This window comes from Dermacentor albipictus, chromosome 1, assembly GCF_038994185.2.
Source record: "Dermacentor albipictus isolate Rhodes 1998 colony chromosome 1, USDA_Dalb.pri_finalv2, whole genome shotgun sequence".
Taxonomy (NCBI): Eukaryota; Metazoa; Arthropoda; class Arachnida; order Ixodida; family Ixodidae; genus Dermacentor; species Dermacentor albipictus.
In genome coordinates this window covers 329,586,979-329,604,021 of record NC_091821.1, presented here as the reverse complement: position 1 = coordinate 329,604,021, position 17,043 = coordinate 329,586,979, and the positions used below count along the sequence as shown (strand labels likewise).

The 17,043-nt window shown below is 45.3% G+C and overlaps 1 protein-coding gene and 1 long non-coding RNA gene across 6 annotated transcripts in view; one reads left to right on the top strand and one right to left on the bottom strand.

The window, feature by feature from the left end:
- LOC135909324 (lachesin-like) overlaps positions 1-17,043 on the top strand; it is a 441,203-nt gene that overhangs the window by 30,653 nt on the left and 393,507 nt on the right. The window lies entirely within an intron of this gene.
- The window catches only part of LOC139054551 (uncharacterized), a 28,775-nt gene continuing 12,469 nt past the window's right edge, over positions 738-17,043 (bottom strand). The window contains exons 2-3 of the long non-coding RNA XR_011511313.1: positions 2,050-2,148; positions 738-923 (exon numbers count right to left, since the gene is read on the bottom strand). This is a non-coding gene — a long non-coding RNA (uncharacterized lncRNA). The remainder of the gene's footprint in view (positions 924-2,049; positions 2,149-17,043) is intronic.

The window sequence follows — 17,043 nt, the reverse complement described above, 5'->3', positions numbered from 1 at the left end:
TCGTACGTGCTACATTATTTTTATGTTTCAATAAAGTATTGCGGCAGCGACACATAACATTAATTTTTTTTTTGCATAAGAAGCGGCGCGAAGGAGACAGCCCGCGTCTTTACACACGCCATTTAATGATATATTAAGTCATGTGGTAATTTTAATAAAATATGTGAACGCTTTCGACGCTGCTGCGTGTAAGCTATTATTCCAAGATTTCGGCATAAACGGCGCATAGACTGCGATCTGTGAAGCACCGTCCACGAGCTTACAATTAAATATCCATCATTATTCCCTACTGGCTCGAAATACCACCGTGCAAAGGAAAAAACACGCCCTTGGGCGAAATGATCGACCCGGTTCTCCGCCCAGTTTCTCTTTTTTTCTCTTTGTCCCTATGTAACTGAATATTTCTTTCCCCCAATTTTTCGCGTGAGTCGCTTAAACAGCGCGCAACCTTGACGAATCACGTGACCCTCTTTGATTAGCTGTAGTACCCAACCGTGTTGTCACGTCGGCGACTCGCATGTAGACGCGCTTGCCAAGCCACAGCCACCGTGTTTCCGTGCAGTCGCCGGTTAAACCGAAACGAGCTGTTCTGCCGCCTATTGTAATTCCTTTTATTTTTCTCATCTACTTGCGCTCCACTTCCTTTTCGCTAGTCAGAAGATCACGAAGCAAACGCGAACTGGGGGTGCTATCGCATGCGCGCGCACTCCCTACTCGATTTCCGCCGCCGCCGCACATCTGTCCAGGTTGCATATTTTATTTCCAAATCACGAGATATAGATGAGCCCTGGAATTCCTATCGCGCCTCTGTCTTTTTTATCTATCTTGCGTGAAGACTCGCCAACTACATCTTATCTCATTTCTTTTCGTGCCCTCTTCCACGGACGCCTTTTGTTTACGCAGTGAATGAAGATGCCGTGGACCTGAGAAAGGAATGGTTCGAATTAGAGGATGAATAGGAAAAAAGAAAGAAAGTAACCATGAACAGTGACACCATACAAGAATAGCAGGCCGCTCTGAGAAAAAGAACAGGATGAAATGAAACTATTTTTCTGGTCACATTATAGATTTAAAACAATCCCTCCTAAACCACATTTGAACCACATCTATTATGACCTGAACGTACCTGATCTCCCTGCCGTGTAGTCCGTGCAAGAAAGACGTCGTCCTGACGTTACCAATGTGGACGCACCCAGACTTGACAAAATGTATAAGCCATAAATGAAAATGTATGTTCTTGAGGAAAGCAGTATTATTCTCCACGTTACATCACGTACCCCAAGCGATTTGCAGAGCCGTGTTCACATAACACTGCAGTATGCATATCGTGGGGTTTGCCCATGTAATTCAACAGAAAACGGTAACCAGGAGGCGGAAGACACATATCAACACATAATTGCCGTCAGCATTTGCATAAACTCTGTCAGCTCTTTTCTAACATACAGTGCTTTCTGTCAGTAAGTCAATGACGCAAAGCGAAATACCGGCACTCACTACAGTTGTATGCATAGTGCCTAACCTACAGCTACGAGGTAAACCTGGAACGAAAGGGCAGCGCACAAAAGCACATACTACAAAGTTGCGTTTCATGTTTATTTACATTCTGTTGTGATCAGGCTTCTCTCGATCCTTCTCCTTTTCTCATGCAGAGCTACATTGTTTCGTCCACGTGGTCACGTCGACGTCTCCGTGTCTCAGTGCTATCTGTGTTCGCAACACATTAGACTTAGGCTCTTAAAATATTTCGAAATATAAATTCTTCCCACCTTGGAAGACCAGCTGTCTTCTCGCCAGAAGGAAAACAAGCCCGAACGTATGTGGCGCATAACGTAGCGTTCTGAATTTCATTTTGCCAAAACACTAATAGGATTTACGGAGACGCAAGTCACAATGATGTCATTAAATAAAGAAAACTGCTGCACGTTTGAGTGTTAGCGTTGAGATTTAACACTACGGGAATGTGGGTCCATATTAGAAAGATTCCGCGAGAAAAAGAGAAAAGACAGAGGAAACGAAATAAATGTAAGAATACGACCGAGTTTTACTTGCCTGCTATGCAGAAGACGAGAAGGGGCAGAATAGGTGCTCGCAGCTCTCCCCACCTCACGCTGGAGAAGCGAATGCGTCTTGTGGACATCTCTCTGGCGTCTACGAAACCACCGAAAGAAAACCAGCAGGTAAAGTAACGTAAAATCGCTGTCAGTTCTTCGTTAGAATGCGGTATTTAGAAGGTTCTTCCTCGAAAAGAGCGGCAGCGTGACCCTCAGGCACGCACGTGACGTCACAAACACTGACGAGCGGGGGCAGGTCGAAACGAAGCTTCCGGTTACGAGAGGACGAGTGCTCGTCACGGTTAGCGCACGGGGGCCATTTGAGGAGAGCTTATGAACAGAGCGCGCGAAAAACTCGTATTGGCAGCTTGCTGCGGCATCGCGGCGGCGCGTCGGGCGAGGGGCTCCGGTTGGGGGATGCGCTCCCTAAACTAGAGTTGGCGCGCGCCGGTGCTTCCCGCTTCGCTTGGAAAGGGCTCGTCGCAACCGAGGGAGCGCCGGCACGGAACAGCGCCGTTCCCGCCACCGCGCGGGAGATCCCCGAAGCGGGACCCTTCGCTGCAGCGGGCTCGCGCGGACGCCGGTCCGGGCACGGTGGCCCTTACTATAGAATGCAGTGAGTGCCATCGGTTTTCGTTCCAGCCTTTGTCAAGCTCGGTATATGTTAAAGCGGCCAGGAGGAGATTAAATTTGTTCCACAAGACAAGTGAGAGCGAAAGAAAAAGAAAGAAAGAAAGAAAGGAAGGAAGGAAGGAAGGACGAAAGAAAGAAAGAAAGAGCTTACTGAGTGACTGACTGACCCATTGTTTGATTGTTTAATGAATTGATTAATTGACTGACTGACTGATTTGGCGTATCGTGCCAGAAAAAAATACAGGGGCTTGCAGAGATGTCGTAGTGAGGACTCCGGTTAAATTTCCCCAGCCCGGGATCCTTTAGCGAGTATACTGACATTCCATCCCGATCAAAATCCGGTTGTGTTGGCCGGAAATCGAATCAGCGACCTCGTGCCCAGCCAAGTCAGCAGTTGAGCACCATACCTATTTGGTCAGCGTGACGGATAGGGATAGCGAGCTGTAGCGTGCAATGGCTGGAATTGGTCAACTAATCAGAATCGTGGGTTTACCAGTTAGGTTGTGATTTGCTACTTTAGCAACAACGGGAGGCAGGAAGTAAGCAAGCGATAAATGAAACGATCGAGACGACCGAAAAGGAAGCAAACAAGAGCAGAGAGAGAGAGAGAGAGAGAGAGAGAGAGAGAGAGAGAGAGAGAGAGAGAGAGAAGGTTGCATAGAAAGGCAGGGAGGTTAACCAGAGGCAGTTCCAACGCCGTTAAGGAAACTACGGCTGATACTTTAGCCCTTCGGTGGGCGGGAACACGGGATAAACAAACATAACGGGCGGTACTCAGCGTTGGGTGTTATGCGCAGCGTTCGACTTCGTTTCTGTGCATTACAACTGAGTGCTCAGGAGAAGTGAGAAAAGGTACTGCAGGGGCCCTCGATTTGGCGAGGGATGACGAAGCAGTACGTATATGAGAGACACTGTGCCCGAAATATTGTTTCCAGAGTCATAGTGCTCTATAAACTGATAAAGATTCGACTTAACATTTGAAACAGATGAAACGCGAGAAACAGTATGACAGTATGTTGCGCAGCATCAACCAAATAAAACAAGTGCGATTTTAGACGTCGTAGCCATGGCTTTGTATCCAGGAAGCACTGGCTTCCCCCGTCTCGACACTCGTTTTATTTTTTCTCCTTCAAGCTTCAGCCGCTTCCCTCTTGTCACCTTTTGCGTCGTGGTTTATAAGAGTGTCTTTATTAACTCGTAAAAATGGACGAACTTAATACTTTTACGGTGACGTTTAAGGCGACAGCCTTTCTCTAGTGCTTGCGACGTGTACAGAAAGATGCCTATATGTGCCCTTGTGTGCGCTTTTTTGTCCCCATTCTTTTTTCCATTGTGCAGAGTAACAGGCCAGAGCATGCTAGCTCAGGGCGACCTCTCTGCCTTTCTAATAAATTATATATCTGTCCGTGCTCTCTCAAAAGCGTTACAGGTAGCCTTTTCGTCCTGTGAATAAATGTAAGACGACATCTTCCGTAAACATCTTCATTTCAGACACCGTAGCCTGCCCGTTCAGGGTACTTATGCGTGCAAGTGTAATCGATTCAAGAGGGGGGGGAACTCTGGGCCAGTTGGTCCGACATGTTTAAAGAGGAAAAGAACCACGACTTCAGACGGGGCGTAAGACGAAGGAGTGGACAGTATGGTATTGCGGGACAGAACGAGTGGTAACTAGCAACAGTTGCTAGTTACCAATGCAAAAACCATGGTTCCACATACAATGTAAGTCTACATTGCAGAACAATCGCTTCGCTAAGACCACACAAACTGCCAGGTTTTGTATGGGTGTCCATGCCACTCGCTGTCGATTTAATTATTTATTTCAAAATACTGCAGGCAGCAATGCTGCCCTAGTAGGAGAGGTTTACATCAAGTGCAATGACAAAGATTTCACAAAGAAATCTACATTTGCACAATCAACAACAGACGCTGGCAGACAATTCCACTCTTCAATTGTGAGTGAAAAAAAAAAAAGACTTCTGAAACATTTTCGTCCTCGCAAAGTACGGGCGGATCACATTCGAGTGGTTAATTCTAAAAGACCTGTGTTGTGCGTGGGAAAGATAAGTTTCGCGCGGCAGACCCATTTTGTTCTGATAGATCAATAAAGAATTTTTAGTCTCGCAATCTTTCGGCGGACACGGAGGGGTTCCAGATTCTGTCGCTGCAACATGTCATTAATAGATGAAGAAGACCGATAGTCAGATACAATAAATCGAGCAGCGAGGTGCTGAATTCGTTCTACTTGTGCGATATCCTTAACGTAGTGTGGGTCCCATACTGCGGAAGCGTACTCAAGGACTGGTGAAACCAAAGTGCGGTATGCCTCGAGTTTAACACTTGACGGTTAGTCTTTTAATTTCCTGCGCAAAAAGCAAAGTTTATTAAACGCTGTTGTACAAATGTTCCTCAAATGTTCGTCCCATTTTAAGTCGCTTGTGATAGTTAGTCCTAGATATTTGACAGACGTTACTTATTTAATAGTTTTATTAGCAATGTGGTACGTATGAGACAGTGGCCTTTTCTTTGTGGTTATTGTCATAGCAACTGTTTTATCAAAATTGATTTGCATACTGTTTCGTTCGCACCAGACCGCGAGTTTACAGAGGCTATTGTTCAGTAGTGTTTGGAAAGAGGAGCTTTGACAACACTATACATCACGCAGTCATCAGCGAACAAGTTTACTGTAACAGGATGATCGATGTTAAAAGCAATGTCATTTATATAAATTAAATACAGGAGAGGACCAAGCACGGAACTTTGTGGAACCCCAGAGAATACCGGCAGATCAGCAGATATAATACCCGCACACTCCACAAACTGTGAGCGATTATTCAGATAAGCCTGCAACCACAATATCAATCTCTCAGGAAGCCCGGCATCCCTTAATCTGTCAATGAGTAAAGTGTGTGGCACACTATCAAAAGCTTTTGACATGTCAAGAAAAACCGCATCTATCTACCTACAATTATCTAGAGCTGAAGCAAAATCATGTATAACCGAAATTGATTGTGTAGTTGTTGAGACAGTCTTCCGGAAACCATGCTGATACTCAACGAAGAATTTTTTTTTATTCAAGGTGCTGAGATATATGGGGAGCTATTACATGTTCAAGCAACTTACAGAATGTACTTATTAGAGAAAATGGTCTGTAGTTACAAGCTTTTAGCCTGTTTCCCGATATAAATACGGGAACTACTTTTGCGGGAGCCAATCTGCGGGTAAGAAGCCTTGGTTGAGTGATGCGTTAAACAGAACATAAAGTAAATGTGGCACAATCTCTGAGTACCGTACAAGGAAGGCATTCAGTATGCCGTCAGCGCCGCTTGACTTTTTCATTTTTGCATTTAAACGTTTATATTTAACTTGAATAGCAAAGAGCTAAAAGATATGCACATAGAGACAATGTACTATGAATGCTTGCGCGTATTGGTTAAACAGGCGGATCGTCTATTGTAAACATATGTCATAATGGATCAAGGAAGTGTAAAGAGCCTGAACATGTTCCAACATTTACTACGTTCTATCTCTATATCAATTTTTATTTATTTTTCAGTAGTGAATATTGTAGTGCTTGCTCTCTGTATGAGTAAACCTAAAGTAGTAGCCGGCATCACCCATGATGCCAACGTTTCGCGCACACCGATTGATAAATAACAATAACATAATGTTTACATATACTGAGAGTCGAGTGGTACGCTTTGTCTCTTTATACTGCAGAACATTGCCTGCTGCCTAAAAGCAACAAAAATTCAGTGTTCTCTACCTGACGTCATCTCCTCCTTCCCGTTCTTTTCTTCTTAATTGCAGCGTTGTGCTGGACGACAAAACGAAGACATCTTGCTCTGTCGTCCCTTCTTTGCGCAACATACGAAGTCGCTTGCGCTGCATTCTTGCGTGGCATCTTGCAGGTCTCTGTGTCTTTCGCAATGGATGTTCAGTGCATGTCACGCCCACACCACAGAGATTCTTGCCTCATTGCAAAACATTACGACGTGACATAATTTAATTTGGAGCCACTAGGGTGCATGGAGTGGCACACACGTTGCCAAGTAGACGACGCTGTAGTGCAAAGTCGACTGACGGTGCCCGGAGGACATATTAAGACAGGAAGATAAGAAATGAGTAAAAGAAAGGAAGAAAAATTGCTAAGTCTCGAGACCATGTCGTGCAGAAATATTGTTACATACAGGCAGAAATCTAGTTCCGTATTACAGACTTCCCCGCAATAGTAAGCAGCAGAGAACTGTCAAAGGGGAATAATGACAGCACGGCCGCTTTGAACGAAGTCTCGTAACGATTGTTTCAGGCGCACGGCATTCTTATTTTGCTATTTAGTGACAGGGTGCATACCAGAGTTGTCGTAAGCCACTTGGGAACGCTGTTTCGTATCTCACGCACGAGCGAAAACTTCTCGAAAATTCGCCTTTCATTCGCAAGCTTAGCACTCCATTATCTGTGATTACCAAAAAAGAAACACCTCACGTAACTCCAAGCACAGATATTTATCATAATTAGCGTTATAGAAAAGTTGATCGAGATTGCTGGCAACCACCGAGACGAAGCTGCGATGATGGCATTCCTACCCTTCGTCCTGAATATGTTAAGAAGCGCTCAGATTTTTTTTTTCGCACATCTCAAGGGAAATTGTCATTTTTATGACCTTATTACCGTAATTGCCACTAGCAGAAACCTTAATATGCGCAATAAGAAAACAGCACTAACGGTGATTAAAAGAAAGAACAGGTGAAGACCACACCTGTTCGACCGAGAGTAAAATTTCATATGTGGCAATGTCGCTCTGGCTAGAGGAAAGCCATAGTAGGCGATGGTTACTCTCTCTCTCTCTCCTTCACCCCCTACCTTCCTGCAATCTCTCTCCCTCCCCCGAAAGGTGCAGTCGTTTCCCACAACCTTCCTTTTCTTAAGCTGTGTTACGTGGCTTATGCGATTGTAAGCCATGTTTCACAGCTAGACTGAATATTTTCAATGCTCTTTTATGCAATTAGCGCAGAGCGCACTACTCCGCGTCCGTGTACTGCCGCACATAGTGCCCGACGACTGCGTTTATGTCTTGCCTAGTCGGAAAATGTCATTGACGAATACGTGGCACGAGATGCATTGTACAGGAATGCCGAAAAAAAAGGAAACTTTGAATGTGCAACGGTGCCCTACGTAACCCAACCGCAGTTGGAGCTGAGGCTGGTTTGGTAACGGGCGTGTGACTATTCACTTAGCTGTGAATATTCATTAGGGCTCGTGCGAACTTCTTTGTCAGGCCTCACGCCTTAGCCCTCCCATCCAGCGATGTTTACTTATGTTTCGAAATGGAGCGAAACGAAACATCCGAAAGTTTTTGGACGTGGCCGAGTAAACAAGAATGGCGCGACATTCGCAAACGCTCCGGCGGTTTCAGCGTGTGCACATTGAGGCAATTGTTGTGCGTCATCTTCGAGCACATGCTTTCAGAATGTTGTTCTTTCTCTTGACGGAACTCTTGCGAAGTAATTGCATAAGCTTCACGGCAAAGCCGGGCAACGTATCAAGTTATCCAGACCAGTTGCAGAAGAAGAAGAAAAAAAGAAATGTTATACAGATCCCGCGGACTGCGGGAATCGATGAAAGCGAAGCTCTCGTGAGCCAGCAAGGCAAGAATAGCGCATTACTACGAGAGACGCGCTGAAGATTTCAGTGACGAACTCCCTTAGTCACCATGGTGGACCTTGAAGAGCGAGTTGAAGACTTTTATACCCCTAACACACTGGGCATTTTGGCATCATTTGAATCGAATGCCATTAGCATCAAATGACATTATTCGGTTGATACACAGCTATATTAGAATCGAATCACTTCCGCAATCGAATGAGTTCGAGAAACTCGTACTGCTTCACACTCGAAGCGAATGTACACTTTCTACCCAGGAGAGAAGTCAAAATATGACATTGAGCACCAGTACCTCGAGAAGCGTTCAAGGAAAAAGCTCATTACTTTTGCGTAGTTTAAGGCACCGGTCACTTTCACTAGCGGAAAGCTGTACGGCATGCTGTGACAATTTTTCTTTTTACTCTCCACCTTAGTGGCGTCTGGTCACCGTCGCTTTACTAGTCGGCGAAACTGCAAACAATCTGGTGCCTGTGTGCACGTGTGTTTTCGACGTCTCGAATGGCATCTGCGTCTACTTGACGATCGAGCCTCGTCCTCTGATTAGCCTGCTTTGCTCGCAATAGAAAGCACACATCAACTAAGCGCTTCACCTGCTGCAAATAAGCGTCGCCGTTCAGCGCTAAGCTAGATAAGCTAGATAAGCATTATATTGACGTATCGTGGCCAGACAATCTGGAGGAAGAAGGTTTATGTGCATATTTTCAGTGAAGCGACGTCCTATATTCCTATTGATATAAATAGATCGACTTTTCAGGCACTCTACCCATCCCTTGTTCTTCTTTTCTCTCCATTTTTTTTTTGCAATGATCGCCGATGATATCATGACCGAACGAGATTAATCTTTACTGTGTAGCACCACCACGGGCAGGATGACATTCGGTGCACCGAATGTTATTCGAATCTAATGACATTAATGTGTGTGATGCTATTCAACATAAAAAAAAAAACGTGTTGAATCTCGAATTATGGCACGCTTGACCTCGCAGAAACGCGCGACAGCACCACATTACGATGAGACGTGCAGTGAATTTGAGCGACGAACACTTTTCGGAACTCCTATCGGGGTCCTTCAACCCTTTTCTTCTGGTTAGGAAACTTCCTCAAATGTTTCATATAGGGACAGAAGGTGCCATCAGAGGTAGTGGCGTAGGTAGAAGGGCACCAGTCTACCGTTCTTGGATGATGGAGGCTGCTCGATGACACAATTTTTTAGAAAAGGCACCTCTTCCTTATTTGTTTCAGCTGTTTCGCATAATAAACATGCTACGCGAGCTTTAGGCGAAGTAATTTAGCATGCGACGCGTTTGTGCTTACAATATACACCACACCACATCATTACTTGACGAACCTGGCCCGCCGAGTCGCACTGCTCGCAAGAAAAGAACCGGTCAGCCCTGTCGCGCGATAGCTATTCACCATGCCCTTCCCTACCTACTATCCGATTAGTGTAGCATGTTTCTGACCTCCAAAAGACGCAAAAGCCAATTACCTCGCATTTTGAGTTGCCTTGGCACGAGTGAGAGTAGCACGTAAAGTGCGCTTGGCCGTCCCAAGCAGTCTATGCATGGCTAAATTGACTTTCTTGCTCATAGTTGCTCACACCTTGTCCTACATTCTTGGCAAAGTTATTCCAGGGAATTTTGAGGACGACAGTCCACAAACAAATGTCATGAAACAAAACGCCGACAGCGCGTGCCTTTTATGTTAAATCTTCTCAGTCTGAAATATTAGAAGTGCGAAACAATAACAGAAACCTGAAAATGATGTAGTATTTTTGTCTCGGATGCGCACTACCTCCGGGATCAGTCCACGCAAGAGGCCGCGTTTCTACCAGAAAGCTTGCCTTCGTGCGTAGCTTTCGCCTCCAGCGTCTCGCGGTAAACATTACGGTTACATAAGCTGCAGTTGCGGGGAACTGTGAGAAGCAGCCAGGGACCTTTGAATGGCTGTCGCGTTCCACTCTCAAAGGCGAAGCTTTAGCGTCCTCCAAATTTTTACCGCGAATGGTTTGGCTCTTATTTCGCCCGTTTTCGTCCGATAAGGACACTCTCTTTCACGCAGTCGAGTTGCGGTCGCTTTCAGGCGGTAACGTTGTGCTATCTGTAAGTTTAGATGCTGTCGTCGTTGGTGGCGCGGCCTTGCGTTTCCCCACTGCCTAGGCGGACGGTTTCTGGGCCCGTTTGTTGCAAAAGTCGACTGCGCGTGTTTTTGTCAAGATGCGCCGAAATGTAACTCTTCTTCCGTAGGTAATGCACATTTCAATGCCGCGTAATGCTTGCAAACCTATTTGTGACTATTTGCGATGTCCCTCAGCGGCCGCAGCTTCTGCGGTAACCTAGTGTTATTCAGAAATAAAAAAAAAGTTCCAGATATTTCAATTCATTTGTACAGTGGACGGAGTCACTGACAGCATTGAAGACGGGCCTTCGATCTTCCTATTTGTTCATTTTCTGTTGGTTTTCGTGTCAATTTTCAGTCGTCCAGCGTTCAAACTCAATAAAGTTGCGCATATAAGTAGAAAAAAAAAACGTTACGTTTGTAGCAGTTTGTATGCGTGATTAAACGTTATTCACAGAAAACAGAATGCGCAAAGTTCAGAAACTTAGGTATAGATAAAACTTCTCGCTATGCATTTAGCGTATGAACTTTCCTCTCGTTACTAAGGAGATCAAAAAAGGAACTTTAACAAGCACTGATTATTGATTAAATTCATACATCCTGAGTGACCTGCAGAACTCCTGCAACATCCAGAGAGGTAAGTTTCTTTTTTTTACTCCCGTCGCTAGAGATAAAAATTGAGTGTAACGAACGTCTAGTCACGGTCGGAAGCAGCATGACTAAACTTGCAAAAAAAGAAGAAAGAAAAATCTAATACAGGCATGGAGAAAGCGCTAACCAAAGATTTGCTGCCTTAAGCCTCGCGAAGTCGATAGTAACGTTTAACGATAACTATCCCACACCTATGGTGTTCTTGCGTGTGTCGCAAGAGACCTTTACGGTGATCGCAATAATGTGCTCTCTGCACGTGAGACGTGCCGTTGTATCCAATCAAAAATTTCATTCAGGTTCATTCTATTTTGAGCAACAGTGTTTCAGTTGATGTGCGTGATCGAACGACTACGTTGAATTGCAACATGCCGTCTGTCTTGTGGCAGAAACGGCACAGGTAATGGCCCACGTGCGGACAAATTTGAAGACGCCATTGTTTTATTTTTGAAAGCTAATGTCTATGGACGGCGAGTGGAAAAGAAACGAGTGTTGATAGTGTTCACGAGCATGTTTAGTCCCTAGAACACGCCATGGGTATGCTTGATGACTTGCTCTGTGCTCGATTTTGTGAGCCCGATTTCGCGAACTTGATGCAGACTCGCAAACAACTTGCAGACCTTCCCCCAGCTGCGTCAGGTAGTTTCTTCGTAGGCTTTCATGTTTGTGATTACGCAAGCGTAATCGAGCACACAGCAAGTCATCAAGCATACCCATGGCGTGTTCTAGGGACTAAACATGCTCGTGAACACTATCAACACTCGTTTCTTTTCCACTCGCCGTCCATAGACATTAGCTTTCAAAAATAAAACAATGGCGTCTTCAAATTTGTCCGCACGTGGGCCATCATTTTTACACTTCAGCGCAAAAGAAAACAAGTAGTTTATTCTTTCCTCGGTTTCATTGCCTGTTTGCTTCATACGCAGTCGTAGGATTGTGATTAATAAACATAGGGCGCCTCAGTTCCCCATTTGTCGTACAGTTATTTTAGGAACATGACAAGGAGCTACAATCATTATGGATCACAACGTTCCTTTTTATTTTTATTTAATCAAATAGATATTACGCAAGCGTAATTGTTTTTATTCCATGTGAACAACCACCACGCTTTCTTAAGGAGCACCGGTGATTAACTGCGTCGACATGATTATCAGCACTCACTCGAAGACGTCATTCGGCCGCATGCGACTAATGACAGCTCTGAATCCATTATATGTGGCATAAGCACATTATGAAATGCATGCACTTGAGGTTTGACCTAAATATATGATAATGTGCTTTTCCCATTTACATTTGGGAGTATTATGGTAGTCGGGAAGTTCTTAATTGTCTGTGCTCGTAATAAGCCATAGCTATTTTTCCTTTTCATCGTTCTTTCTTTATTTGGCAACCACAGGGGCCATGCAGCGCCACAGCGCCTTTTTACGGATGTATTAAGAAAGCGAATCTCGTACCGTTAATGTTTCTCTCTCTCTCTTTCTCTTTCTTTCTCACGCGCACCCAGTGTTATGCAGTAATGATTGGGATATTACTGAAACCCTTCGTTAAGTCAACGTGGTGTCCGATATTTCTGAGCAGAAAAAAAAAGTTTTGGAATCGACGTCTCTTTGGAGCCAAATTTTGACGTATGCCAAGTTAATGAAATCAACAGCCACGCCTTCAAGAATTTACGTGTCTTAAACTCATCAGGCAGGCACGGATTGAGGCTTTTTCCAAGGGGGAGTCTTATTTTCAGATGATTATTCAGAATTATGACTGCGCGGATGCTTAATAATAATAATAATAATAGTAATAATAATAATAATAATAATAATAATAATAATAATAATAATAATAATAATAAATTTATTCGCGTCATACTGAGCACTCTAACGACGCATTTATTTTTCAAGCTAAGCTTCGATTGGCTCAAGTTTCGGTGGCTGTCTGCTCACGGAAAAATCCAGTTGCTCCCAGAGCAGTGCAGCTGGGGGAAAGGGAACTTTGATGAGTTGGCAGCTGCGCCGGCGCCGGAGCGTGAGTCATTAGCAAGGATTCCAGCTGCATAGGCGCGCGCTCACGCCACGCGCGCAGCCACTCAGAGCCGTTTCGTTTCCACCAGGCCGCAATACCCACACTTTACACATCACGTGGGAGTGCAATACGAATAAGGCATCCCACAAAATAGAAAATCCTACTGCGGAGCAGTGGGAGAGCGTGCTCCCCAGCGGCGACCCTAGCCTCCAACGGAGGCTGGTGGATCATGCCCGATGAGCAGCCACGCTCAGTGGTGCCTTGGGATAGGGGCGCCAACCATGCAGGCCGGAGATCGTCATCAAACAATAGAAGATGAAGACATCCGGCCCCACCGCTGAATTATTCTTTCTAGAGCAATAAAGTTTACTTCCTCCTCCTCCACAGGAGAAGGAAAGGGCAGGAAAGGGTCTCGCGCATGCTGCCGGCGGCTTCGTTTCCTTTCAGTTCATTCTCGGAAAACGAATGGGACAGCCGCCCGTTGTGCGTTCTCCCGAAAAACTGGCAGTGTTCGACGAGCGACGGCGAGGACTCGCCCGTGAAAGGGCAGCCGTCGGCCCGCCGATGGAGCCATTAGAGCCGCCCGAGCCCAGACAATCCGGCAGCAACGAGAAGAGGGAGAGAGCAAATGATAAATGAAAGGCAAGGGCGTTAACCAGGACTGAGCCCGATTGGCTACCCTACACTGGGGAAAGGGAAAAGGGGAGGGAAAGATTAAAAGAAGAAGGGAATGTCCACTGGGGATTTCGGTCGGTCACTCAGTCCGGACCACAGACGGTGCCTCAGTCCGGCAGCTTTCAAATATCGAAGCAGCACTTTTGTGGCCTTTTGTAGCGGCAATATGCGAGGCCATGGTCTCAATATCTTTTTCAAGGCGAATGGTCTTCTATCTAACTGATTTAGAGCTGTGCAGAAGTCATGTCTCATTTTCAAAAGATGGGCAGTAGCACAGTATATTTTATAGTCTACTCGACACCGCAGGCATTGCACTCGGCGCTATCAGCCATTCCGATCAAACACGTATATGCATTCGTGAATGCCACGCCCAAGCGTAAGCGGCACAGCATTGTTTCCTCCTTTCGCGGGAGCGCAGGTAACAGCCGCAGTTGCACAGAGGGGTCGAGGGAATGCAATCGATATTGGGTGAATTCAGGTGTGTGCCACTCCTCCAACGTCATACGCTGAGCTAGCTTGCTTAAGTGTTGGGCTGCGTCCGTCCGTGATAAACGCACAGAAATAAAGGTTGCTCCTTCGTGCGCTTTCCTAGCAGCTTCGTCAGCAAGGTCGTTGCCGGAGATGCGGCAATGGCCCGGCAGCCACTGAAACACCGCGTCGTGTTCTTTCGCAATCATATGTTAACGAGAAGAAGATGCCGAGCTCGAGGAGCGGGAGACCGAAGCAATCCGGCACCTTTACCTGTGGGTTACATAACCGTGACTAAGGTCAGGTGCATGCGAGACAAGCTTCGCTTAGCTTCATTTTCCGGTAAAGGAAGGGTTCGTAATTTGTTAAACAAGAAGCTTTGACATTCAAGCATGCCACTTTCTTTCTGTGCCGGCCCAGACGCAACTGATTGGCTGAGGCATATAGAGTCCGCAATAATGCAGCTCTATCTCAGTTTTGGCTGGATATAAATGAAACAAAAATAGTTTAAGGTAAAGTATGCAAGCCAGCGGTGATCGCTCGGATACTGAAGGGCTGTAGTGCCTAATAGGGTCAACTTCAAACAGTAATTAACAAATTTTAGCCGAGTTCGGCATCCCTGCCAGCTTTCTTTGCGGTGAGTTATTTAAGTGCTGTTGGGTTCTCTCCAATAATCATTAAATATTTCTTGTCTCTCCGGAGCAAAAGAACAATAAGAGCTGGGATGAAGAGCTGCACAAGTTTTTCACGCATTGTACGCTGGCGCTGTGCGCACAAATTTTAAGGGAGTGGTGAGGGGAATCAGAGTGTTTGGACATCCCTCCTGAATACGCGCATGCAATCAGGTATACTCATTTAAAATAAATAAATAAATAAATAAATAAATAAATAAATAAATAAATAAATAAATAAATAAATAAATAAATAAATAAATAAATAAATAAACAAATAAATAAAAAACGCTACGTAGTGCGCTCCAAGCCTCGGAGTAGAGAAACAAGCCCATGGACTAGGGCGTTCCATGTTTGTGATCGTGCGTTCTGCTTTCCCACCCACATAATTTAGCATAAACTAACATTATCGCATAGTCCGTACTCGGGGTCACTAAACGAAGAACCTGTGGTGAGTTGAACAGACTGACTCAGGCAACTATACGTTTGTCCTGCAGCGATGTTTGCGTTTTCTTACACGCAGGGCTGTGCCATCTCAATAACGAGACACATCGACTGTGATTTCCGGCACAACGTGCGCGTTTGAAGATCTTGACCCGCTCTGCTCGAATAAGAGAGCAACGCATGTACGCCTCTGGAAGCAGAAAAAAATATATACACAGCCTTCTCATCGCAAACAGCTGTGTAAACAGCCTTCAACACATTGAACGATGGGGAGCGCGAAATGTCGCGCACTGTGAGACTCAATTATTCAGCGCAGCGGCGGGACTAACGCTCTGAATAATTCCGCAGGAGTTGCCGAAACCGATGTTCGGGGCTCAAGATGCGATACTATCGAGGAAAGAAGAGCGGATACCAAAAAGTAGGAGAGCTAGAGAAGCTAATGTACGAAAAATGCAAGCCGAAGCCGCACAGCTGCACGCGAGGTGAAATAAGCTTCTCTTTTCCTTTTCGCCTAAGAACGTTGCATCTAGCCCATTTATCAAGCCATCGCCGCTGGCAACAACGCTGTTCGTTGACCGCTCAGAGCTATTTTGCGGAGCCTTCATATTTTATGCGAACGCCTAACACAAGTCCTTGTGCTACCCGTATTATGCGTTGGCTTAGTCGGTTTCACGGTAACAGAATGGGGGCATCGCAAGCTGCTCTGGTTGCATCACGAGCTGTTTGATGGCAGCCGCTGAATCAAAAGCAAAACATGTTCCATATACTCGATGGGGGTGCATTCGGCAAAGTAATAATACGCCATCCTTGGGGAAGTTTCTTTTCTTTCTTCGGTGCGCTTGAGTTACAAGCTGCGGCGGCTATTACCGATGGCTTTGTTCGAAGCCAATTCTACGTCTATAAACGCAGAGCTGTCCGAGGCTGGTGGAATTTCGCTGTTGATTTCGATGCCACCGGCCAACAATATCGGCTTTCTTCAGGAGTTATGTTGCAACGTGCTCCATGCTGACTAAACAACAACAACAACAACAAGAAATGTAGAACCACTAGGCACAGATATTTTCCTTAGGCAGTTCAAGTCCAAAAGACAGTAAGTAGTACAGTAGTGCCTACGAACCATAGGAGTCGAAATGGCATCGTTTGTCTAAATTGGGTCAGAGGCTTCGCAACGACTTTATATCACCAGGTGGATTGCTGCTATAGTTACCTCATGCAGCTGTTTCCCGAGAAAACACTGAGCGTAAGGTGTGGTTCCTCTGAATGATATGGCTAGAACAAGTTATACTGTGGACATTATGGACAGTTCACATTGCAATCCTCGGTTGCGAAATTGGCAGTAAGGAGCAACCCTTGGCTCATAAAAACCTGGTCATTTCACTCAAGTTGGGTTGCCATGTTTCGGACTCTAAAACTCTAGACTTCCCCATCATCTTTTTTTTTTCTTACTGGCATTGCGTCCAAAAGGTGACTCAAATCAGTATTTTTGGCCCTGTAAATATTCGTGATTCATTTAAACCTCGATTTAACAAAGTCAATAGGACCAGAGAGTTATGCCAGTAAACCGAAAACTTCATTATGTATAGAAAACACCCATGCGACTAGCATATTTATCCAAGAACAACAACAACAAAAAAAGCTGATCTAACCTACATGTTGGAAGC